Raw genomic sequence first — 21,579 nt, 5'->3', positions numbered from 1 at the left:
AGGGAGGCTGTGAATTCTACATGGCACCCCGGCTGAGCCTTCAATAATTCACCTGGCCTTGGGACTCCTTTGATTGTTTTCTTCTCTGCACACAAAAAAAGAAAGGGAAAGGCACTTCGTGGGGCGGCCCACTCCCTGCCTTGAAGTCAGCTTGAGACTCCTGAGCCAGGCAGGCCAGGCTCCATCCCAGCTGTGTGGCTCTGGGCAACCACTCCACCTCTCTGATGCTCAGAGGTGCCGACCGTACAACAGGATGTTAATAGCAATCTCCTGCCATGGTGAGAGGCTCGGATGAGGTGACCCCATCCGCAGGGCCTGGCATATGGCAACAAGAGCTCAGTACCCAGCCGTGTTCTGTGACAGCACCCGGCACTTGAAAAGACTCTAAGCTTGGTTTCCAAAGACTTGGGCTCCAGCCTGGTCCTAGCACTCATTACTGTGTAGTTCTTACCTCCCTTACCCTCTGTGACTCTCCTCTGTCACAGGACAAAGGAATTTGAGCTCTGGAGGGGACAATGAGGCAGACAGGTGATCACCGACCGCAGTAAAGGCAACAGCAGCCCTGTCACTTAGCTCTTTTCCAAACCCTTCTCTTTCTACATTTCCCCAGCGCAGGACCCTGTCATCTCACACCACAGTCATCCATCCATGCATTCATTCAACAAACGTGCAGCGAGCACTGCTTTGAGCCAGGTCCCACCCCAGGCATGGGGCCACCATGGTGAAGGTACATAATAACACCCCAGTCCTGGTGGCACTCGCACTGGTGCAGGAGTTCTCAACTGGAGGGAGTTTGGAGTTTCTCTGCCCGTCCCCTGCCTCAGGGGTCCCTTGGCAAGGTCTGGAGATGAGTTTTGATTGTTACAACTCGAGGGAGGGGGCCATGGTGCTGCTGGCATCTGCTCAACACCCCACATGCACAGACCAGCTCCCCCCGCACAAGAAGGGATTGTTCAGCTCAAAATGTCAATGATTCCAAGGTTGCCAAGCTCTGTTCTGGGGGAAAGATGCAGACAGTGAACAAACTAATAAGCCACGCATGTCGTGGACCAGAAGGTGAGAAGAACTGGGGAAAGGCAGGCATGGGGGTGGAGGTGGTGAGATTTACGGACACGCTCACGTGGGGTAGGAGAGAAGGGAGCCCACATGACCCCAGGGGCTTTGCCCTGAGCGTCTGGAAGGAGAAACAGACGCAGCAGCCCACCACTTGGTCTCCTGATCCTCATTCGTAACTCTCCGTTCCCCTGCCAACCCATCTTCCAGTCTCCATGCAGCAGCCAGGCAGTTTTTAAATAGAAATTTTATGCCCTCATTCCCCTGCCCAAGGCTCTCAGTGCTCAGTGGTACCCACCCTGACCCAAAGGCCTGCCAAGACAAGATGTCTCTGGGCCCCTTACCCCCTCCCCAGCCCCACTCTCCACCCTGCCTTTCCCTACACCTCTTGGGAGGCTCAGTTCCAATGCCACTTCCTCCAGGAAGTCTTCCTGGGCACCAGCCAGCTACTTGAAGGGATTCCTCCAGGCTTTAGCAGTGCCCTGTGCTTCCTCCAGCAATATGCTCTCTGACCATGCTGGTTGCAATTTCCTGCCCCGCCTACTGGGCTGTGAGCTCCATGAGGCTGGTTATCAGAGCATCTTGCTCACTATTCTAGGGTGACCCATCGTCCAGGTTTTCCTGGAACTTTGGTGTTCAGGATGGTTAAAACTGGAGAAATCCTAGGCAAACCAAAAAAGGTTGTTAATTCTATCCTTGATGTTTAACACAGTCTAGTCCAAGGTAAGTTCAATTCTTACCTGTTCAATGAATGGCAAGAGATGAATGCTTTCTGGATGGATGATGGGTGGATGGATGGGTGGATGGATAGATGGGTGTGTGGCAGGTGGATGGATGGGTGGGTGGGTGGCAGGTGGATGGATGGGTGGGTGGCAGATGGATGGATGGGTGGGTGGCAGGTGGATGGAGTACATCATCAGTGAGCTAACAATCCAAAACCATCAGCCAGACTTCTGGGAACCCCTGGAAGAACTCAACCTCAATCCACCCTGATTCAAGCTTCAAGGACCCCCCCCCCCCCCCCAATCACATTGCTTCTGCTCTCTATGCAGGGCCGAGGTTCAAAAGCAGAAAGAGAGCTCAGGGGAAACAAGCAGGGCAGGAACTCCACGGAAGAAATTCTCCTGGACCTGGATGCCAGCCCACTGTGGGCCTGGACCTCAGCTGCCCCCATGTCCTCATTCTAATCCCTGTCCCAGTCCTGTCCCAGCGGCCCCTCTGTCCAGGATAGCTCATCTCATTGTCTGGCGGCACCCTGCCAAACCGGGGACTTGAAAGTGCTTCTCATATTTTATTTTTCTCTTTTGTGTTTTCTTTCTTATTTTCTTTTTCTGGGGCAATCAACCTTCCAGCCTTATCACATCCTAAAAAAGTGGATAACGGTGTCCTCCGGGCAGGTGGCTCACAGGACGGAGGGCGGCACAGCCAGACAGATACCTGGCTAAAGCAGGGTGTCCCAAGATATTCTGCTTGCAGGGATGATCCCAGTGGGGTAATTAAAGGTGGGGAGGGGGGATGGCAGGGATTTTTTTATGACCCACCTACAGAAAACAACACAAAATAAAAATGTTAACTTTGATGACAAAAATATTGCACAGTGAACACACTGCCATGGAACCACCACCCAGGGCAAGAAACACCATTCCCAGTGCCCCCAAAGCCCCCTCTTTTCCCTGCCCAAGACCACCACCTTCTTGACATTATGGCCATGCCATTTCTTCCTTGTTTTTCTTTATAGGATTCCCACCTTAGCTTGCATCGCTAAACATGAGAGTGTGCCTCCTGTTCTGTGCTGTTCCTACTGTGGACCAGGCTGCACGTATTCCTTTTGTGTCTGGCTTTTTGGCTTGGCACGATTTTTGCACGAGGCATCCTTTTGTGGTACAGTCCTATAGGTTACTCATTGTTACTGCCATGGACTGTCCCTTGGGATGTCTCTGCCTCATTTTACTTGTCTATCTCATCATATTGGACATTTGAGTAGTTTCTGGGTTTTTTGCAATTATGAGTATACTGGAAAAAAAAAAAAACCAAAAGCACACACACACACTTCTTCCTGTAGAGTGTGTATCTTGCTACAGCGTCGTAAGGGAGGTGCCGCTCTGCTGTAGTAAATGCTGCCAAACAGGTCTGCAAAGCAGCTGCACCAATTCACACTCCCACCAGCAGTGTGTGTGTCCCATGGCCTCCTTCTAGCTTCCTCTGTTCACTCCACGACTGTCTTGTAGGCACAGGCGTGGCACAGGCGTGTAGGCAGGGTGCAGATACAGTCTAGCCAGGTCCCTGACCCCCAAGCAGAAGGTCCTGTAGGGGTGATGGAGGTTGTTTAATTCGTTGCCCAGCGCTGTAACCATCAGTGCTGAAGGAATGATACGGCTCTGGCAGATCACATATCAAAGGCTGATCTGATCCGGTTCCAGGAGAACCCCAGAGGAATTCGCACAAGCAATGCTTCATCCCAGGACCTGAAGGAGGAGCTGCAATTAACCAGATGAAAGCGGTTGGGGTAGAGGGGGAGGTATGCTGGGCAAGATGGCATAGCACGTGCAAAGGCCCCAAGGAAGGAGGGAGCAGAGTGAGTTTAAGAAGAAAAAGTCCAGAGAATTCAAGGAAGTTTCCTACAATGGCACAGCAGGTTAGTAGCAGAGCTCGGCTTGGACTCCCCTGCTAAGCGGTTCCAGGTGCCCATGGGGCAGCCATGTGTGGATGCAAACTGGTTCTGTTAGAAGTCAGGGTCTGCTCACAGGAAACAGGACCTCTGGATTCAGGCAGACCAGAGGCCAAAGCCTCATGTCCGCTGTGATCTCGCTGTGTGAGCATGGGCAGGTCCCTCTGCCGCACAGAGCCTCAGTTTCCTCATCTGTAACAAACAGGACTGGGATGAGAAGGCCACGGCCCTTGGGGCTGCTGGAGGAGAACAGGAGGTTATGCCTGGGGAGGGCTTGGCACCGGGAACTACAGGAGCAGCAGCATCTGTCTCCTGTCCCCAAGGCTGCCAGTGTGACAGTTTTACAGGAGGAGCTAAGTTTTACTGCGTACCTACTGTGTGCTTGACACCTCCTTAGGAGGCAGGAGCTACGCACATCCCCATGCTGCAGATGGGAAAGCGGAGGCTCAGAGCCATGCAGTGACTTGCCCTCTGTCCCCCAGCTATGAAGCGGGAGAGCCAGAGTGGAGGGAATCCTCCCTGACTTGGAGGGACGGTGGCTGAATTATTTTCTCAGCCTCTGCAGAAGTTTTATTCCAGGAAATCAATAGTGCAAAGCAGGAAATCAGAGAGAACATTCATAATCTCAGGCAGCAAAACGAACTGCTTCTGAGCAGCCATCCTCACTGAATCCCATCCACGGAGCCCATTACAAATGGCGCCACTCAGAGGAATGCAGGTGCTCCCCGGGGCCATCAAAGGCAGCGCTAAACGCGGAACACACAGGACCCACATTTCTAGAACAATGGGCCGGAGCCTCTGCCAAGGTCACCTACAGCAAGAGCCCTCTGAGATTCAGACAGAACAGACTCCACGTCCCCCACACTGGGGAGACCTGGCTTTATAAGCAGTGGTCCAGCTGAGCTCACAGACACACTCATCTGGCCTGCCCTGAGTTTTATAGTTGCCGGAGCTGGTAGCCAATGATGCTGCCCGGGTACATGGTGCACGTAACTTTGGAACTCTTAAAAAAAAAAAAAAACAGGGGGTGAGGGGCTGGCACTGTGGCGTAATAAGTTAAACCTCTGCCTGCAGTGCTTGCAAATCCAGCTCTCTGCTGTGGCCTGGGAGGGCAGTGGAAGATGGCCCAAGTGCTTGGGCCCCTGCACCCACGTGGGAGACCCAGAAGAAGCTGCTGGCTCCTGGCTTTGGATGGGCGCAGCACCAGCCATTGTGGCCATTTGGGGAGTGAACCATTGGATGGAAGACCTTTCTCTCTGTCTCTCCCTCTCTGTAACCCTACCACTCAAATAAATAAATAGAATCGTTTTTTAAAAAATCAAGAGGCATCGCCACCCTGGGCCCGCATTCTCTTGTGGACACAGTGAGCTGGGCTAGGTGCAGCTGCCCCCTGTAGACAGGGCCCTTGGTTGCAGGTTCACCACAGTCCTTCTGCTCTGTCTTCACGCCTACTACGGGACACAGCTGAAACTTGGGGTTTGCTTGATCTGTGACCCCTGCCTTCACCCACGGAGTCATCACAGCTTGCGGCTGGTAAAGGGACACATGAGGGAGGTGGGGGCTTGTAAGGAAACAGCTGATTTGGTCACCCAAAGCTGGAGGGGAAGTGACTGGCCCAAGGCTGCCCCAGGAACAGAAAGCTGGACCTTCTCCTCATGGGCTCCTCCCATTGTCAGGAAATCTTACTGCAGCCCTGCCTGGCCTGTGCCACTGGCATGCCAAGAGCAATCACAGCAGGAGTGTTAATGGGTGGCATGTACTGAGCCCATTGCATGCTGGGGTGGGTGCTAAACACCTTGCATGCCTGATTTCCTTTCTTCCCTGCAATTCGGAGAGGAGGACTGGATGGCTTATTGATTGCTCCCTTTCACGTGAACACTAATCGCTTCCCCTTCTTCTGTTCACTGGGTCTTGATTTTCCTGTGGGGACCCGCCCCTCCCCCACTACAGGTCTCTGTGGCTCAGGAAGGTACAAACAGTGATTCACCACCCCAGGAGGCGCTTAGTGTTGGTCACATGACTCTGACCTGCAGCAACAGGACAGCCCATTTCCCTGGACACGGGGATGGGGTCCCAGGAGGTCATAGCTGTCAATTTCAGAACTGCGAGACCTGGGCTTGCGGTGGCCACCACAACCACCACATAAGCATGGAGCTGTGGTTAAGCATCTGTGCCCAGAAGAAGGGAGCCAACCCAGCAGGAATCCCAGAGGAAAAGGAGAGCCAGCAGAAGGGTGGATGGTGGAGGAGGGAGGGAGGGGGGAGGGAAGAGAGCAGGAGGGAGGGGAGAGACTTGAGATGCTGCAGAGCTCCTGGGTGCAGCCAAGCCTGAAGCTAGACGCTAGTCACAGGCGCCAACATCTTCCTTTAATAACTAAGAACAGAGAATGTCATGCCTTTTGAGTTTCCTGCCACTTCCAGCTAAGAGAAGTCTGATCTGTAGTTTACACGTGAGTAATTGGAGGTCAGGAAGATGGACGCAAACCCCGCGGGGCCGCACGGCTGTGAGCTGGCAGCACCTGCACTGGAGCCGGATCTGGCCCACACCTGAAGCTGTCGGGTCAGGAACCCTGGTCTCCTACAGCACTGTCCCTCTGGGAGAGGACAGCCAGAGACTCCAGACAGAGCGTGTGTTCCGAGCTGCTGGGCCTTGTGGTGTGTAGGGGTGGCGAGGGAGGGAGGACAGAAGGCTGAGCTGAAATAAAATATATAATTACTATTTAAATCAGTTCAGATATGGCAAGGAGAGAAATCAAAGCTCTCTGTGGCATTTCCCACTGCCATTTTTAATTCTATCTTATCAAAACACAGCTGGGATTTGTTTTTCAAAAAGAAAGCTTCTTTAATAAAAAAAAATGTCTAATAAAAGTTAAAATAGCCTACAGGCCACCAGGTGACAATGGAAGGAAGACAGAGGCATTTTAACAACTTCAAGCAGATTAAAAGAGTAATTTGTTGACTTTTTTTCCCAGTGTTCACCTCTCCCCTGCAAGGCTGTGCGTTTTGCATAATAAGACAGAAATAGCTGCTGTTCCCTCTGCCCTCTGCTGGCATTTCAATGGGCTCCCACCCCATGTGGGGATGTGCTTGCTTTTTGTTGCCGGGACCTGGGTTTAATGGAGTCAATTTGCTCCCTTTGACTCAAACTCTCTACATAGCATCCCACCACAGGGACGATAATGAGCAGAACACACGTAGGGACCCACAAGGCCCTGAGGACTGTCCACTTTCATTACACACCAGCTCGTTCCCAGCCCAAAAACCTCTGATGCCCTTGTGCCATTCTCCTTCCCACCTCAGGGCCTTTGCACATGCCGGCTCCTCTGTCTAGAAGGCTCTTTCTGGCTTTCTTTACCTACATATTCCTTCTCATCTTTCAGACCCCAGCCTTCCTGTCCAGTGCTCTCCAAAGTGTGCTCCCTCCCTTCCTGGTTGTTACTTGGAGTTGAAATTCTACGCAGGGCGGTGTCTTGTTTTTCTCTGCACTCTCTCTATGGCACCAGGCACACAGTTGGTGCTCATTACAGATTTGTTGAACAAACAAGGAGACCCTGATGGGATGGGAGCACATGGCACCTGCATGACACGGGTTCTCTCAACGCCTGGCCTCCCCTTGCTGCGTCTCAGACTCCCAGCTCACCCTCTCTAGCTTGTCTCAAAACCCACTCCACCCTTGGGTGCACACGGCACACTGCGGGGTGAGACCTTCCATGCCAGAAAGCAAGCACAGGCTGTGTGTAGGGTCAGACCTGGGTTCAAACCCTAACACTGCCTCTCGGGAGCCATGCTTGGCCTTAAGCAATCACTGTGTCTCTGCAGGCCTTAACTTAACTTACTTTAACTGTGATAAATACACGCAACATGAGAGGTGCCATTTTAACCCGTTTTCTGTGTACGGCTCCGTGACACTGAACCCCTCCAATGGTTGAACCACCACCACCATCTTTCTCCAGAACTATCATCTTGTAAAACTGAACCTGTGTACCCACTCCACTCTGACTCCCCATTCCCTTCTCCTCACCGTGCCTGGCAACCACCATCCCACCTTCCTTCCCTGTGACGTCTCTCCTCCAGGAAGCGGAATCGGCGTTCGTCCTTTCATGCCTGATGTGTGTTACTTAGCTGAGTGCATTCAAGTTTCACTGCTGTGACACGCATCGCAATCTCCTTCCTTTTAAGGCTAATATTTTATCTCACATGCGCTACAGTTTGAGTATGGCTTGGCCTCTGAACTCACGTAGGGCTTTAACTTCCAAAGTCATGAGTTAGTGGAACTAAGAGGGTGGGCACTTAACGCAGTGATGGCGCGTGGGGGGTGCCCTCATGGGAGGTGCGGAGGTCACTGGGGGTGTGCCTTGGAAGGGGGTTCTTGCCAGAGGATGTTAGGAAAGCCCGAGTGTGGGCTCAGCTCCACTTCCTTCTCACCATGGGCTCCTTCCTGGGGAAGTGCTCCACCACCAGCACCTGCCAGCCACCAGCGCCAGGCCATCTGGACTTTGTACTCTAGACCGTGAGCAAAAATCAACCTGTTTTCTTTGTAAAATTGGGCTGCTCCCGTGTTTCACCGAAGCGACGAAAAGCTGGCCAATACACTAGGCATCGCGCTTTGTTAATCCACCATGTTTTGTTGATCCAATGGAAGCTTGAGTTGCTTCCACCTGTGGGCCACTGTGATCAGGTATGCTGTGGACACAGGTGAACTTCACTTGCAAATGGAGATAACTGAGTAGCTTTCTCAAGGGTTGTTTTTGGGATCAATGAGTTTGCATGTCAGGACCCAGTAGGTCACAGACGGCTCCTCTTACCTGAGTGACCGAAGAACATGAGTGATGGGGGTGGGGGCAGTGAGGAAGCCACAGGAAACGCAACACCAGCAAGAGTGGGGAGGAGGTTCAACCCCTGGGCCGGAAGGGAAAGAGGAGGTTCCCAAAGGGGGAAGAGCCCTGAGGGGAGCTGTCAGAAGCCACCACTGCCATCACCTGCTGTGCTTTCCGCACACCAGAATCTGAACCTACACCGTTCATTGGTTGATGTATTCTAACTTCCACCCCGGAATCATCCCCAGGGCACAGGAACTCAGTTTGCTCATTGTGCACCCCCATGTCCTAGATAGACCCTAGACGGTGATTTGGGGCAATGAGCCAGAGGATGCGGGCAGCCTACAAATGCCGAGCAAGTCTGGGAAGTGGATTCTCCCCAGGAGCCTCGGGAAGGAACACAGCCCTGCTGGTCTGTCCATTTTAGACCTCCTACCCCTGAACTACAGGATCACAGATGTGTATCACTTAGGCCACCACATGAGCTGTCTCATCACAGAGACTCATCCACTCACACATGAAAGTGGCAGGAAATCTAACGGACCATGGGGCCTGTCATGAGGAGGGAGAAGGTCCACAATGGAGCCCCAGCTCTGCCACCAACTATGCCAGACTTCAGACAAATCCCACCTCTCAATGTCCAGGGAGGGGGTGAGCTGACGGGCTGCTCCTGGCACTTCCTCCAGCACTGGCTGGCTGAGCTGCTCTGCTGAAGTACAGACTCAAAGATGTGTGGTCTCAGCAGCTGGAGACCACAGACTGCACCAAGGGCCAGCAGGATACATGGCGGGTGGGCAGTAAAATCCACCAGGGGCAGAAGACCTCAGGACCTCAGGACCTCAGGAAGTCCTTGGTGCCACTGATACCCTCAACGCTGGCACTCAAGGAATGAGCCATGAGAGCGCCAAGCCTCACCCTCAGACTGGCTCTCCTCTGGGCACAGATCAGCCAGTTCCCAAAACCAGAGGGACCACAGAGTGGCAGGTGGGAAGGTCAACATTGTGGCAAGGAGGTTAAGCCACTGCCTGTGACAACAGCATCCTATATGAGCACCAGTTCAAGACCTGGCTGCTCCCCTTCTGATCCAGCTCCCTGCTAATGCACCTGGGGAAGCAGTGGAGGATGGCCCAAGTGCTTGGGCCCCTGCACGCACGTGGGAGACTCAGATGTAGTTCCTGGATCCTGACTTTGGATCAGCCCAGCCCCAGCCATTGAGGTCATTTGAGGAGTGAACCCAGTGGATGGAAGATGTTTCTCTCTGTGTGTCTCTTTCTATATATATAACTCTGTCTGTGTGTGTGTGTGTGTTATAGGGAGAAGCCCTGAAACCAGGGGGTGCCCCACACCTTATCACTCTGCCTGCAGACAGCCACGGAGCTACTTCTTCCTTTTCTGAAACAAACACTCTGCCTGTAGATAGCGAAGGAGCTACCTAGTAACAACTAGAATGTTACTAACCAGCACTGCCACAGCTTCCACACTGTGCCATGTTCTGTTACTGAATTTTCCCACAGTCCTTCCAGGCAGACAGCAGTATTATCATCTCAGTTTTACAAACGATGAAACTGAGGCATGGAGTGGTTAAATCCTGGCCCGTGGCCACTGAGCTGAGAAGCGGCAGAGCTGGGATCGGAACCCAGGCAGTGTCTCAAGGCACGCGTTGGCATTGCTCTAACTTCCCACCCCCGTGCACCTTTTGAGCTCCTGCTGCTTTGAAAACCGTCCATGGACAAGGTCACATCATTTTGCAACAGTCCTAGAGACACCAGTTCACCATCCCTGTTTTACAGGTGAGGAAACTGAGGCACAGAAAATGATGCCCACTGCCCCAAGGCCATTTGCTCAGTCGATGGTCTGGTCTGCCTGACCCCAAATCCAATGCCCCTCTGTAGCTCTTGGCTGTCGAGCTAGGGTCCCATCCACCACTGACTCCAGCCTGGCTGAGTGCATTTCTCTTATGTAAAGCCATCTGTGTTCTATGTAGGCATTTCAGAGCCCGAGGAGGCTTAGTCTCTCCCTGATAATAATACAGGACTGACTCTGGCAGGCCTTGTGCGAGGGGTGTGTGTGTGTGTATTAGCTTATTAAATACTCAGAGCAAACCTAGGGAAAGGCACTGATGTTATCACCCTCCCCCCATCATACATATAAGAAAATTGAGGCTCAGGGGATAAGACACCTGCCCAAAGCGAGTGAGTGAGCAGCAGATCCGATCTGTGAAGCTCAAGCAGCTTGAATGCAGACTGTGAACTCTGACACTACATAGCTTCTAATTTGCTCATTCTGGAGAGTGAGCCCTTCCTCCCCACCCCATGCTGAGCCAGAACTGTCTCCTGCGGGCTCTGGGTCTGTTCCAGGTTCCCAGGTCAGAAGGGCTGGGGCAGGAGCCTTTGATACAAATGGAAACAAGCCCACCTCCTAGAATATCACAAGGCACTCAGCCATCAGTTCTCTCCCCAACGAATTCCACCCCATGCAGTCATCAAATTTATTTGCAGACATACCCTCTAAGAAATGATCTGGACACTCACATCTTCCTTCTTTTCTTTCCTAAGCTGATAAACTGATAAACTTAGCCTGGGACCCAAGAACGCTGGGGTTTCGATAGTAACAGGATCTGTACAACTAATGGTGCTAAGAATTGAACACTCATTCATTTTGTTTGCTCAACAAACCTTGAGCACCTACTACGTGCCCATCCTGCCTCGGCACAGGAGCACAGTTGTGACTGTGAGTCCCCCTGCCCTCCCAGGACAGTCACCCACAGGCCTCCTACCTCCTCCCAGGGACACATCACTGCCAGCCCCAGCCAAAGGGACTCAAGTCTCGGGATCTAGCACAAGACCTGGCAGCTCTGGTATAAAGTAGGTGCCCAATAAAGGAATGCTGGAAAAATGAATGAAAGAACAAAGAAGATTATGAATCCATGTACTCACTAAACAATGTTCATGGAAGAGGAAGCTCACACTTAGAAAACTGGGGAGGCCCCAGCTGGTTTGTAGAAGATGCAGAAATTGACAGATTCATTTCTGCCCTGGTCCCAAATAGAAGCCCATGGACAACTTCGGTGCCAGGAGGAATCATAGTCATGTGTGCCCATTCAAGAAAACGATGGGTTTTCTGACTTAGATGATCTTTGTTGAGTGCTTACTCAGTACTGATTATTAGCTCATTGAACCCCCATAAGAATCCTATAAAGCAGGCATTATTACTCCTATTCCATTATTACTCCTATTCCGAGGAGGAAATGCAAGCACAGAGAGCTCATACAACTTGCCTAGGATCACACAGCCTGGAAGCAGGAGAGATCAGAACACTGAGCCTGTTAAACCCCAAAGAGTAGACACTAAGTCTCCACACCTGAATCTAACCAGAGTTAAACAGGACGGGCAGCTAGTGGACACATAGCACGATGCTGTTGCATTTCTGTAAGCCTGGGTCACTCAGCTCAACCCCAATGACCTGGTCCTGGTGGTGGGTGCTCCATGCCAACCACTGGACAGTCAGAACCTTCCTGAATGCTAGCCATCGGGCAGCCAGAACCCTGCTTCTCCAAGCCCTTGGCAGTCTGGTTTCTGTGTGTGAGTAGTCTTGTATGAGCTGCAGAACACCGGAGCAAACATCACAAACCAGAGGCCCTCATGCCATTCTTTCTGCCAAGCACAGACAAGAAGTCATTTTGGTTTGCGGCAGCGGCGGCTGTAGCTCATTTGTAGTTGTCCTCAACATACACGGCAGGACACTGAGGCCAGTGACGGAGCCACTCGCTGTTGTCAGGCAGCTCAGATCTGAACCTGGATTCGGCTGAATGTCAAAGAATGTTTATTTCTTGAGTGTCTACCATGTGCCAGACACTCTTCTGGGTACCATTCAATGTCAATTACCCAACACTGTGAAAAGGAAATGTCCCACAGAAGTGAGTTTTCCAGACACCGCGGCTGCATACACAGAAACATCCAAGGGGCCAAACTGTTTTAGACAATGGCTGGTTCCGCGCTCGTCGCCCTGCCTCCTCAATGGTGTTCAACTCTTCCTCAGGGCTGTCACAGAGGCCAGGACTGTGGAGCACAGCAATCACGACCCCTGTGCTAAATTCCCCCAAGCTGATTCTTTCAGTTCCCTGTTCCTTTGTGTCAGCTCCTCATCTGTACCCTGTCCCTGGGCTGTCACTGCGTCTGGCTGCTGTCACTGTGTTTCTCAGCCATCCTCCACCCCTTCCTTTGCTCCTGTATATGCTAAGTCTGGGGGCTCAGGTCACGAAGCTCACCAGAAAGGTATGCCAAGAAGGGCTCAAACACTGGCTCTTTTCCGGTATGGACACTGTGGCAACTGAATTAGACCAATTACCTGTTCTATTGTTTTAAATGTATTAATCTAATCTATTTGAAAGGGAGAGAGTCAGACAGACAGATCTTTCACTCACTGGTTCACTCCCCAAATGCCCACAAAAACCTGGCTGAGCCAGGACAAAGTCAGGAGCCAGAAACTCAAGCTGGGTCTCTCACATGGGTGACAGGGACCCAGGGACTTGAGCCATCATGTGCTGCCTCCTTGGTGCACATTAGCAGGAAGCTAGAATTGGGAGCAGAGCTAGGACTCAAACCCAGGCACTCCGATGTGGAAGTTGGCATCTTAATCTCTATGCGAAATGCCAGCCCTTTTTTCTGTTTTCTATAGAGTTGAGTTTCCAGGACAACTGGACCACAGATTTTTATGGTGCTACACCTAAGAGCTATTTGAAAATGAAAACTATAGGCCGGCGCCGCGGCTCACTAGGCTAATCCTCCGCCTTGCGGCACTGGCACACCGGGTTCTAGTCCCGGTTGGGGCACCAATCCTGTCCCGGTTGCCCCTCTTCCAGGCCAGCTCTCTGCTGTGGCCAGGGAGTGCAGTGGAGGATGGCCCAAGTCCTTGGGCCCTGCACCCCATGGGAGACCAGGAGAAGCACCTGGCTCCTGACATCGGATCAGCGCGGTGCGCCGGTCGCAGCATGCCTACCGCGGCGGCCATTGGAGGGTGAACCAACGGCAAAAGGAAGACTTTTCTCTCTGTCTCTCTCTCACTGTCCACTCTGCCTGTCAAAAAAAAAAAAAAAAAAAGAAAGAAAGAAAAAGAAAAAAAGAAAGAAAAAGAAAAGAAAAGAAAACTAGTTTGATTGTTCCAAAGTTGCTGAGTCTTCTATATGTCCCCCAAGGCAGGCACTCAAAATGCAAAGAGCCTGGGCAAGTGGCCTATAAGTGGTTACTTGGTAGTGGGGTGGTTCAAGGCCATCTCAGCAAAGTGGGACTCACCTTGGGGGCAATTCAGCAGATGAAGGAACATGGGTGAGCTGCCACCTCCAGGCCATGGCAGATACTTCCACACAGTTTATCCTAGCAAACAGTACACAGCCTCAGCTCGCTGGAGGAATAGGCACTTGCCATAAACCTGCAAAGCCATGGCCCAGTGCACAGCCCTTGAGACCCACCTGTCCTGATGGGGGACCCTCCAGCCATTCGCAGTCCCCTGTCCTGCCAGCCCCCAGCCTTGCTGACAGATGCAGGTTCGCCTGTGAGGGTGGCCCCTGGCCTGGCTCATGCCACTTCCATGTTCACAAATGAGAGAAAGAAAAGAGAGAACTTCCTCGGAGGCGTTCCTGGGAAAGAGTGGGCCATCATCCCTACCTGGGAAAGAGAGTGGGCCATATGGTAGTGGTGCTGGGAGGGGTCGACAGGTGAGAGGGCAGCTGGGAGTCCAGTTCTGTGTGACCTTGGACAAGACATGAACTTCTCTGAGCCTCAGTGTCCTCAACCTTAAAATGGAGAACGGGGTTTCTTAACCCATAGGACTGTCACAGGGGTTCAATGAGAGGATGGAACTAAAGCTCTGATTACAACCCCAGGCACTGCAACATCCCACAAACAGAAGCCACCCCCACCACCATCACCATCATCAGCATCATCGGGAGGGTCTGCACATCAGGGTCCTGCAGGGCCACCTTGCAACGGCTTCGGCTTGGACGGCTTCGGAATCACTCCAGTTAGAAAAGGAATGGGACCATAAGGGCTGAGACTGGAGAAGACCTCTCAGTGATCAACTATGATTCCTCTGCCACCCTATCTATAGACAGGAAAATCGAGGTTCAAAAAGGGGAAGGGACTTGCTCTTGGCCTCCAGGTCAGGTGGCAGAGCCGGTATTCAGATCTCTTCACTTCCCACTCAAAGGTTCTTCTCTTTGCCCCACACTTATAACACAGAGAACTTAAAGCAGTCAGCAAATAACCCAGTAATTGGCAGCCACGCTAGAAACAAGAATATCTAGACATGAGAAGTATCACGCTGCGCTGGGCCTTGCTGCCCCAGGGCCCTAGGAGGCGCCAGCCGGAGTTGAGACTAGGGCCATAGCTGTCCTCCTACCTGCATGTGGAACTTAGGCCATAGTCACCTGCCTCCCTCTGTGGCCTTGCAATGTCTCCTCCCCTCCCTAGGTTTCTGTCTGCCCATCCGAGAGTTCCCCAGGTCATCAAGTTTGCCGTACCTTTCCTGACCCTCTGGGCACCTCACCTGTGGATGGAGACAAACCTCACCTGTCACATGACCCACAGTGATTCATCCGAGTTCATTGAATTCATGTCTCAGTCTCCCTTGGCCAACACCCAAGACTCTGGCTGGGATTATTAGCCCAGGTGTCAGCAAAATTTTTCGGTCAAGGGCCAGATAATAAATATTTCAAGCTTTGCAGGCCATATGGTTTCTGTCACAACTGCTTGACTCTGCCATTGTAGTCTAAAAGCAGCCACAGACAATACATAAAAGAACAGCCTTGGCTTTGTTCCAATAAAACTTTATTTACAAAATAGGCAGAGGGTCAGATCTGCTGACCCCTGGTCTGGATCACCCCAAGCTCTCCTCTTGGACTAGACTGACAATGTGTCCTGGTGTGCATGGGGCTGTCCCAGTTTTGGCACTGAGAGTCTCATAGCCTGGAATAACCTCAGTTGCAAGCAAGCCAGGATGATGGACCTCCCTGTCTGGAATCCCTGTGTGCCCTCTTTCTCCCACCTCAGAACAGCTCTGGCTGTGACACTGTCTCCTCCACACAGGGGAGGAGGGGAAACGTGAATGAATGAATGAATGAATGGCCGATCACACCTACCCACATTCAAACAGACCCTTCCCACTTCTGTGACAGGGGTCATTCCTGCCAACCCCAAGTTCCAGGTGAGTTAAGGGGAGAATGCCCAAAAGTATGCTATGATGTCAGTTATGTTGATCACACTGGCACTGGGGAGGCAATATGACATCATGGTCCAAAACATGGTCTCCAGGGTCAGGTAGACTGAAAATCCAGGTGACGTCTTCACCTCTCTGAGCCTTACAGATCAGAACAGAAGACTAATAGAAACAAGTGCACAGGGTTACCCTGAGTGACAGATGTGTGGTATGTGTGGTCCCTGGCAAACACTCCCCAGTGTCGTCTGCTATTATTATCAACGTTGGAATGGACAGGAAGCGAGGTAGGGCTGGGATACTGTATCATGACAAAGCACTCGAGCCTGGGTCATTTGTAAAGAAAAGAGGTTTGTTTAGTTCACAGTTCAGGAGGTTCAAGGGCCACGACACCAACACCAGCTCAGCACATGATAGTGGTGGGAGCCAGAGAGAGCCCCAAAATAGATCTAAGGACCTCCCACTAGGCCCCCAATAGTACAGGTCCTACTGTCTCTTAACATCAGCACTCTGAGGACCAAGCTTCCAATACAAGTGCCCTGAGGGCCAAACCACATCTCATCCACAGCAGACAGCAACAGGGAGAAGTACAGGTGCTCATTGTGCAGCTCTGAGTTCCGTGGCCCAACAAGAGAAAGCAATCAAGGCTACCTACCGATGACTGCATCAGTTAGCGTAACAAGCAGCCACTACACCCAACTCGTCCATTTGCAATCATTTACTTAGCCAGCCTGTGTGTGGTCAGAGGGGGGATCTGCTGAGCTAGGCTGGGGGTACTCCATGTCTGCTCATTCTAGGGCTAGGTGAGGTGGCAGCAGCCATGGCAGGGGAGCTGTTCTCTCAGTCATGACACAAACACCCATGCCCCCAAAGACCTAAGCTGGAGCAAGTGCAGTCGCCCCTGCCTCACTGAATGGCCAGACCGACTCACATGGCTGGCCCCCATGTGAAGGAACAAGGGCATAAACCCTGCCTGCTCTTTGAGTAGGAATATCACAGTCTCACGGGGAAAGCCAGAGATGCTGGAAGAGGGAGGCATTGCACCAGTAATGCGCACACCCCAATAATCAAACACCTGCCAGACCTCAGAAGGGGCCCCATGCTGGCCCTCCTCACCTGCTCCTCCCCTCTGCCTCCTCAGCTCTGGGTGACAGTCTGCAGGGACCCTGAGTGCTGGCATTTGCAGCCCACGGGGACCCCGTCCTAGTTCCCATCTTTCCAACATCTGGACCTGCTCCGGGGAGCCATTAATCTCGGGCAATTTCTTTCCTCACTTGATTTGTTTATTTAAGGAAAACAAGTTGCTCCTAATTAGAAACACTGCTGTCGAGATCTCGGCACATCCTAGGCTGCCTATTTTCAGACCTTCTGCCTAAAATTATACCTGCATTTCCAACATCTGTCGGTTTGTTCGGAAAGCGTCCTAAGTGGAAGCTTTTGGCGGGAGAGACTCGGGATGTTGCTGGAGCCAGGGAGGCAGGCACGAGGAATCCAAGGGGCTTTGGAGCCCTGCAAGGAATAGGCACTTGGAAAAATGAACACGCCACCTCCCAACGCTTTGTGCAGAGCTAACACCGACTGGTGAGCAAACACTCAGATCAGGCACAGAATGAGGACATCAGACACGAGGAACAGGGAAGAGTCCAGGGTTGGTTCCTAATGGGCACTTCTCGGGTGTGCTCACACCACTCATCTCTCTCCACACACACACACACACATTGACGTCTCTGCACACACTCAAGCATGCACATACTTGGAGTGCAGAGACACAGACTGGTGCAAAAGTTACACTGCTGTGCAGACAGGCACACACAGAGATATTCACACACTCAGGGACGTGAGAAGCTATAGTGCAACTCCCAGGTATGCACACTCTGAAAGCCATTCATACACGTGCACAAAGGTTACACTGCAACACATGGAAACACACCTTCAGAGACACTCACATGCACACAGAGACACACTCAAATACATACCGCAAACAACACATCCAAATACAAATACACCCAGAAACACTTGCATACACAGAGATATGACCAAGTGTTCAATGCTACACACAGGCATAGGTTCAGAAATGTGTGTACACACAACTGCAACACACACAGCCATAGAAACACACACACGTATGCAGAGATGCAAAGACACACTTTATACTCACAAGTGCACACACTCAGAAACTCATGCAATGCATAGATACAGACACAGAGATACATCATGGCAAATAGGTGCACACACAGACAATTGAGTGTGCACACACACAGATACACTGAAAAAGCAGACTCATATGTCACTAAGTCCACAACCTAGACTCATACATCATTGCACATTCATGTGTATACTCACACATATGCAGACACAAACACCCACACGAACATATGCAGACAGCACATACAGTTACTAACACAGGCACAGTTTTTCAAACACAGGCATTCCCACAAAGACCATCACTACACACATGGGCATCTGCGCAGGCACGCACCTGCCTGGTCACACACATACATGTAACATACACACAACAGCTTTAATGCTCACAAGCACATTCACTTACCCTGACTCACACACGGCACTATACTCTTTCAGACGCACACACACACTCATATAGTTGACATAAAGTACGTCCTTACTTACTCTAGTCACACAGATGTGCACACTTAAGGTTCTCCCATAAATCATACCCACACGAACACATGTGCACAAAGCTACATGAGAAGGTGCACATATGAATTCACACACACACACACACACACACAAACCCTACTCCACAAGAAAGCCAACTTCATTTTCTCAGAATCCTAAAAGTCAAGTGTGCAGACTAAGCCAGCACAGGAGGGAATGTCTCTGGCCCCAGCCACTACTGCATGCCCATGAACTCACTCCATGTCAGCCAGCAGTGGATGAGGGCTGCGCCTCCCCAGTGGTTCCAGAAAGAACGTGGGGCAACCCCCCAAGCCTCAGGACCACTGGGAAAGAAATAGGAATGACTAGAACACTGTGTCCCCCTACAGTCTCAGCACCCTCCCCACCACACACACACGTATGGCCGTGCCTATCAGGAACAGCAGCCTCACCTGTCCAGCGTGGGGCAGCCCTCAGCCCCTCAGCAGCCTGGGTGCCTGGCACCAGACACACTGAACTTCTCTGCTTTGGGTCCCTAGACAGCTGCAAAGTTGAAGCCCTCGAGACAGCTTACCTCAACACCTCCTGTTGTCATGGCGACACAGCAGCTGGGTGCATCCAGCCCTCCCAGACCGCCCAGGGCTCCCCACTAGGAGCGGCCGGTCCAGCAGCGCTTTTATGAGGAAGCAGGGAGGGGGCGGGGACTGCAGGTAATCAGGTGATTGGCAAGAACAAGGGCCCTGCCCCCACCCCCAGCCCCCCCGGTCAAGGATCACTTGGTGCTCCAGTAGGACAGGGACAGCATCCCTGGGGAAAACAGCACCCAGATGCCCATGTACAAGACCGCAAAACAGACAGCCTTGCTGCGGCCACTGTGAGCTCCATGTTTGTGAGACGCTCGGCTGAGTACTCTGTAGGCACCATCTCTGCTCCCTACACCCGTCTGGAGCAGGAACTGTGAACTCCCCATGTTACAGCGGAGGAACCAAGGTTTGCAGAGGGAGGTGAATGGCCAAACTTACTCCTGACCTGAGTCCTAGGTCTCTCCAACAACACTCAAATCTCATCTGTAACATCACTCAAGTGTCACCCTATGAGGATACACAAACTCCCTTCATGTCCGAGAAGCAGCAGCTGGAGCTCAGAGAGGGCTAGATTTACCCCCCCAAGTCACACAGCAAGTTACAGGCAAATGTGAAGCACAACCTCCTGACCCAGAGCTGGGGCTTTCCCAAGACACCCAGCACGAGCCTCTGACACCCTGGAGGAATTCCTGGATTCCAGCAGCCTAGGGAAGCAGCTTCTAGACTGGTGCAGGATCAGAACCCCACGCAAGGATGGGCAATCCTGAAAACCTGCCTGAAGCCCAGAGAACTGTTCAAGTACTGCACAGAAATGTTGCTCTCTGAAGGCAGACAGCCAGGGGCAGACACAGAACCAGGGTCATGACCAGAGCACACCTGCTCCCTGGCGCGTTAGGTACCTACCAGGGCATGAAGACGATCACAGCCCCAGGCCGGCACCCCAGCGAGGAAGCATGATGTCATCCACAGGGCTGTGATCAGAGGGGTGGCTCCAAAATGATCCCTGACGACCAGCCTCTTTGGAGCAAGCTACACGTGCGGCTCAGCAGAACCTCAAGGGGCCTGCGGTGTGGAGGCGTACACTGTCCCCATGCCCCGAGCTGGGCATGAGAATGCCAGGCACCCCTACACACGGGTCCCTTCAAGCCCCTTTTCTGCCGAAAGTTTGCACCTCCCCTGGCTCCAGTCTGAACCGCCTCATTGAGCAGCCCAGGAAACTTCCCCAATTTTTTGCTCCCCTAAGGAACAGCCCCTTTGGAGCTGTAAGGAACAGGAGGTGACCCCCACCCCTCCTTATGGGCTCTGCCATGGAGAGGAGGTGACTCCTGTAACCACATGTGGGGTTGCTGGAAGGGCTCGGATATGATCCTGCCAGAGGAGTCCCCCGGTCTCCAGTTCTTTCTCTTTCCTTATACACACACACACACACACACCTTGGGAGAATGGAGATAAACAGGTCTGCAAAGCCCCTGGCCGGATACCCCTCAGTTGCAGGTTCCAGACCACAGGGAACCCCTTTCCCCAGAGTATCGCCCTCAAGAAGCACCTTCGCACGCCAGCTCTGAAAGAGGACTCGCTCCTTCTCTCTCAGCACTCCAGACCAGTCAAGGGGCAATGCCCACCCCAAATTCAAAGGGCCCCCAGCCTTCTCCCTGGGCCATCCTTGCCAGAGACGCCCTCTAAATGCACGCCTTTCCGGGACAGAGACATGCCCAGAGGAAGCGTGCCTGGATGAGCCAGGAGGTCCCCTCCTGGGCCAGAGGAAAGTTTGTCATTTTCCCAGAGCTCAGTTGTCACCATGCTGGCTTCTTCACTCACCCAGCTGGGCTCCCAGCTTGAGCGTGGGGTGGGGGAAGCAGCTGGACCTAGAAGCCCAGATTGGGGGGGGGGGGTGGTAGGAATCTTTCACAGCAGCTCGGTGCCCTATCTCCCTTAAGGAGCCCTCTTCCCAGGTCCAGAGCCCCTAGTTCTTACCTGAGAAGTCCCAGCCACTCGCCAACTCCGCCAGCAGAGCTCAGCCGGCGCCTGGGGTCTCTGCCTGCGAATCCCGCGTCCCGCCCAGCGCGCCCGCTCCGTGGGTGCCTTCCCTGCTGCCAGCTGCTGCAGTGCTACCCGGGAAAGCGGAGCCGGGCTTTCTGGTCTGGCCACTGAGGCTCCTCCAGGCGGGCCGGGGGCTATTTCTCCGGGTTTCGTGCCAGGGGCATCCTCTGCGCCTCCAGCGGGAAAGTGGGAGAGTGTGCGCCCTGGATTGCAGCAGCGGCGACAGCGGTGGCCAGGGGATGAGGAGGAGGTGGCGACGCCAGCCGGCGAGCCTGGGAGGCGGGTGGAGGCGAGAGGAAGTGAAAGCTGGGCTCCCGCAAGCCTGGCGCTCGGGCGGGCTGGCGGGCAGCACTGCGGGTGCCCCGCGCCGCGGCGAGGCCCCGCGCACGCAGCCGCCCCGGGGATGCCCGGGCCGGGTGCGTGCAGCACTGCCGGCCGCGGCTGGGCGCGGGGCTCCAGCCGCCTGGCCTCCCGCTCGCGGCTGCCTTGGCTGCCTCGCTCGCTCCCCGGCACTTCACGAATCCCAGCCCCAGCTCCTGGTGCCGCTGCCGCCTCCGCTGCCGCCGCCAGCAGCGCGCCTGGGCCCGGCGCGC

General features: G+C 53.0%; 1 protein-coding gene across 1 annotated transcript in view; it reads right to left on the bottom strand.

Moving 5' to 3' along the window:
• WSCD2 (WSC domain containing 2) overlaps nt 1–21,134 on the bottom strand; it is a 120,017-nt gene extending 98,883 nt beyond the window's left edge. The window contains exon 1 of the mRNA XM_062182557.1: nt 20,921–21,134. The gene's annotated coding sequence lies outside the window, so the exon portion shown is untranslated. The remainder of the gene's footprint in view (nt 1–20,920) is intronic.
• Nucleotides 21,135–21,579: the final 445 nt, after the last annotated feature.

This window comes from Lepus europaeus, chromosome 23 (genome assembly GCF_033115175.1).
Source record: "Lepus europaeus isolate LE1 chromosome 23, mLepTim1.pri, whole genome shotgun sequence".
In the NCBI taxonomy this organism is placed as follows: Eukaryota; Metazoa; Chordata; class Mammalia; order Lagomorpha; family Leporidae; genus Lepus; species Lepus europaeus.
This window is presented reverse-complemented; position numbering and strand designations above follow the sequence as displayed.